The following is a 5173-nucleotide window of genomic DNA, read 5'->3' as shown; positions in this document are numbered from 1 at the left end:
CAAGCTGATGCATTGAACAGCTATGCTTTTTCCTTAAGTAAGGAATGTAACTTTCTGTAAGTAAGTCAAGGTCAATTACAAACACTTTGGATTGAACTTTCCACAGTAATCAAATATGAAGATCATCTTTAAAGTAAGAACTGAGGTAAGGATTGAGGGAAGAAAAATAGCAAGCAGCAAAATGCAGTGTGCTCTGTAGCCTAGTGACATGCAGGAAGGACCAGGACATATTTCTCCTTTCACTGCCTCATGCCAGCCACTTCCACGCAGCATACATCCCAAGAAAGCAGAGGAACATCCCACCAGAAGTCATAAAATAGCAATAAGGCCGCATCATAGGAGGAAATGTAATCCAGAGTGGGATGGAACCGGAGGGGTGAGAGTAGCAGTGGTAACTCCTCACAGAGGAATTCAGCTGATTTAAAAATAGAAGTTGTCAGATGAGGCAGAAAGTCCTGGAGACAAGCAGGTGGCTGCAGCGGATTCTTGTTTGAAATGTGGAGGCAAATTACCATATTCTTCCATTTTTCTGTTTCCTCAGATTCAGAAGAAGCATGAAAAGCGTATGGAAATCTCTTGTCTTCCCACTGGGTATCCTCTTTCATGGAAAAATGAAGCTGATGTGCAACATGAACTATTGTCTCATCTGTGAGTAGGGTATTGAGCTCTCTTTGCTCCCACAATTCAGGAGGTTCCTCAGAGGCCAGATACTCTTAGAAATGTAATTTGATGCCTATATCAAAGCAGGATGTTCCTTTTAGTTTCTCCAGGGCTCTGAAACATTCCTTCTGCTTCCCCACTAATGCTTGCGGCCAGTTGCATCTGGTAAGGAAGGAAGGGATCAATTCTTAAAGTAACCAGATTATGTCAGAGATGGGAATAGGCAGAAGTAGACAAACAACAGCCAGAATGATCCATCAGTCATTCCCAAGGGGCTCTTCACAAATAGCCTTGATGTACTCTCAGTGCTGAAATTTATGAGCAGTGTTAACAAACAAAGCTCAAGGCATTGCTAGAGGAACAAAGTGATTTCAGTGATTATTTGCCACAGGCAAACCAATAAGCAAGCCATCAAAGTACCTGCTTTTGCACATAATTAGTTTTAAACAAACTGAATGTAGACTTTTGAGTCAAAAGTACTTCTGCTGTCATTTGATAGGGAAAGATTAATCATACCAAAGTTTGGATGGCTGCAGTGCACGTCTCCACCTGAGCGTCTCATCCTAAGCTCCCGGCAGTGTCAATGAAAGAAAAAATGCACAATTTAAAATATGATTTATGTACTGTGCTTTAGATGTAGACTTTAGAGTGAGATAATAACAGACGAGGTGGCCGAGTGGTTAAGGCGATGGACTGCTAATCCATTGTGCTCTGCACGCGTGGGTTCGAATCCCATCCTCGTCGGCAGGCAAATCTTTATGAGACTGAATGCGTACAAGTCTATGGGGCCTGACAACATGCACCCAGCGTCATGAAGGAACTGGCTTGTATGTTGTATGTGGTTGCCAAGACATGCTACATCATGTTTGAAAAGTCATGGCTGTCAGGTGAAATCCCCAATGACTGGAAAAAGGGAAAAGTTACTCCCATTTTTAAGAAGGATAGAAAGGAAGACCTGGGGAAATACAGGCTGATGAACCTCACCTCTGCGTGACAGCATCAGTGGACAAAGGAACAGCAACTGATGTCATCTAGCTGGACTTCTGCAAGGCCTTTGACGTGGTCCCATATAACATTCTTATCTCAAAATTGGAGAGAGATGGATTTGGAGGCTGGACTATTCCATGGAAAAGGAATGGGTTGGATGGTTGCGGCCAGAGAGTTGTGGTCAACAGGTGGGGGCTGGTGACAAGTGGTGCCCCCCAGGGGTCCATTGTGGGAGTAATGCTCTTTAACATCTTTACGAACAACCAAGGCAGTGGGATTGAGGACACCCTCAGCAAGTTTGTGGATGACAACAAGCTGAGTGGTGCAGCTAATACAACAGAAGGAAGAAATGTCATCCAAAGAGACCTGTCATCCAAGTGCAAGGTTTTGCACTTGGGAGGGGACAATCTCAGATATGAGTACAGTCTGGGAGAAGAACACATAGAGAGCAGCCCTGCAGAGAAGGACCTGGGGGGTCCTAGTGGTCAAAAAGTTGGACATGAGACAGTAGCATGCTCTTGCAGCCTGGAAGGCCAACAGTATCCTGGACTGCATCAGAAGGGTCGCAGCAAGGCGAGATCATCCCCCTCTGCCCTGCCCTTGTGAGACCCCACCAGCAATACTGCAGGCCTGGGGCACCCAGGACAAGAAAGGTGTGGAGCTGTTGGAGTGGGTCCAGAGGAGGGACACAAAGATGATCAGGAGAGCTGGAGCTCCTCTCCTATGAAGAAATATTGGTTCAGTTGGGCTTGCTCAGTCTGGAGAAGAGAAGGCTCTGTGGAGATCTCTTATCTGTTTATCTAAAAGGAGCTTAAGAAGATGGAGAACAAAATTTTAATATGGTCTGATAGTGATAGGACAAGAGGAATTGGTTTTAAATTAAAAGAAGAGAAATTTAGATTAGATGTTAGGAAGAAATTCTTTACTCAGAGGGTGATGAGGCACTGGCACAGGCTGTCCACAAAAGCTGTGGATGCCCCATCCCTGGAGGAGCTCAAGGCTGGATTGGATGGGGCCCTGGGCAGCCTGAGCTGGTGGGTGGCAGCCCTGCCCATGGCAGGGGGTGGAACTGGATGGTCTTTAAGGTGCCTTCCAACCGAAGCCATTATATGATTCTGTGATTCTATGATTCTATGATTCTATGATTCTATGATTCTTCTATGATTCCATGACAGTGGACACCCGGGTATGCCTAGTTGTCACTACTATTGAGCTAAGCCAGATGAGTGTCTCTGACATACTCTTCTCTATCTTTGATTACATGAATCCCGACAAAGTAGTAGTTCATCCTAAGAGAACTTGGCCTGTGTGGACTTAGTACTCCTCAGTGACTGTAACCCTCTGCCCCATGTGGGGATGCTGGTTTATTTCAACCTGCAGTGTTTGACAGTCATCTTTAACTATCTCACTGATGTGTCAAACCTGGTAGTGTCTGACCTTTGTCTTGGCAGTCCCAGGCAGAGCAAGGTCTGATTGGAGTTTTATGTCTATTGACAGATCATTTCAGGCAGCACCATTTGAAGCAGGTTTCTGTTTTGGACTTCTGTTCTATATCTTTGTATCTACAGAGATATCTGACATTAATCCTTTCTCTTCCTAGCAGTAATATTTCCTCACTCTGCTGAAACAGATGTTGACAGTAGAGTATCAGCCAATAAAGATCTGAGGCATAGGCAAGGTCCCCCCAAGTCTTTTCATCTTTGGTAATGTGCTTTGGTATACACTGGTATGTAGGTGACTGATTTCCATTTCGCCTCTGTTATAGATGTTTCCCACTCTCCTTGTCTTTCTCCTTAAGCCCCTTCCCGTTTCTTTGTTTTTCTGTTTTCAATTAATTCACTTTGCAAACTTGTAGCTGCTCAAGGGGGCCTGAGAGTTATCCAGTAGCCCTGAAATCAAGGTCTGAGAGGATGCACCCAACTACTTCCATCCTATGACCTCCTCAGGCAGTTTCTATTACTGAGAAAAGCTAACATTTTTGACTTTTCATTGCAAACTGGAAAGAAAAATTATAAATCTGAAATTTTCTGCCAGTGAATTAAGAAGGAAAGTTTGAATTCCAGAAAACATATTTTCAAAGGGAAGTTCCTAGTCTGAATATTTTCAGCCACAACTTAATTAAGTCTATCTCCTTATTCAGTTCTGACTTTCTTCACTGAACTTACTTGAGGGGGTACTGGGATAAGAAGGGCTTATTTTGCCAGCATGTTCTGTAACACTTGCTCATTTTGCTCAAGTAGCTTTCCCCCAGATCGCCCATGGGTAACTGGTATAAACAGTAGGATACATATTGCGACTATCAATTTGGAAGCGAGTGCAAGATTTTTTGCTGTTACGATGTCTGTTTGGCAAATGGTTTCTGGTCATAAACTACGCAGTAAAAGATGGAATCGCCTTCTGTGTTTGTGCAATTAAAAACTAATTATAATTCTTAAAAAGTCATGTTGTAATGCCAGTAATGACCTTCTGTGCATATTCAGGCAATGAGTATTTTCCCTGTATTCCTTTTTATTCTAACAAAATGATTTTGTTCTTCTTAATGTCTTCTCTGTGGCAAAGGTAGGGAATGCTAGATGCATCTCTGGTGTAAACAAATGTATGAAAATAAGGAACAAATTCCTTCCAGTGAATTTGAAGAGCTTTCATCCAGCTAATAGAAAATATGGAGATGAAGCATTAGAAAGAGCACAAGCCGGAAAGGGCTTTTGTTCTATGCATATGTTAAAGAAAGAAATATGAGTGCATATTTCTGCATGCTCAGGAGCAAGAGGGAGGGGATTTTATGTTGTGGGCAATTGAGCTTGAACTTCTTAACTGTTTTCTGTGTCTAAGCTAAAACTAGCTGAGTGCTGCCCTGGGGCTCTGAGTGTGCCAGCCCCATGGAGATAGTACAATCATCACCTTGCTTCACCTTTGTCCTGGCCTTCTAATGTTTCTGAGTGAGCAACAGCTGCATGTCAGAGTAAACTCTGCTCATGCCAAAGCTCGACAGGCATCCTCTTCCCACAGCACCCTATAGAGGGACCTCACTGCCAAAGCACTCCAACCTCCTTTTCTCTTCCCTTCCTTTCTTTCCTAATCTACTGTCTATACCTGCAGTCCTCAGGGTAGACAATTATTGTGACATCCGTAGGCAAAATAAATAGTTATAAGACCTTATAACTTGTATCCTTAATGTTTCTCAAAACATTTCAGCAATGTCTGTAAGTTGGCACCTCATTTTTCTAAAGCAAATGTCTCTGAGGCAGAAAGGGAAAATAAGGACTGTAGGGCAGTATTTGTTCCAGGCTTTAGACGTCTCACTGGGTCTTAACCAGGCTTTAGACATTTAGTCTTAACTGGCTGCATGTGCTTCCCCTGTAGCTATGGGCCACCTCAGAAAGCAACTCTTATTGAAGACTGAAAAAGGAATCATTGCACCCAACTTCATACATCTCCGTTTGGGCTGGTTTCCTTTTGAGTCAGGTTTCCAGGTTTCCTTCTGAGGCAGTAGAGAAAAGTAACATATTATTCATTATGGGATGAG

At 43.3% G+C, this 5173-nt stretch overlaps 1 non-coding gene across 1 annotated transcript; it reads left to right on the top strand.

The window, feature by feature from the left end:
• Positions 1323-1404, top strand: TRNAS-GCU. The gene has a single exon. It is a non-coding gene; the product is annotated as a tRNA-Ser (tRNA).

Source organism: Numida meleagris, chromosome 2 (assembly GCF_002078875.1).
Source record: "Numida meleagris isolate 19003 breed g44 Domestic line chromosome 2, NumMel1.0, whole genome shotgun sequence".
In the NCBI taxonomy this organism is placed as follows: domain Eukaryota; kingdom Metazoa; phylum Chordata; class Aves; order Galliformes; family Numididae; genus Numida; species Numida meleagris.
Note: the sequence above shows the minus strand (reverse complement) of the source record. Positions and strands in the feature narration are given on the sequence as shown.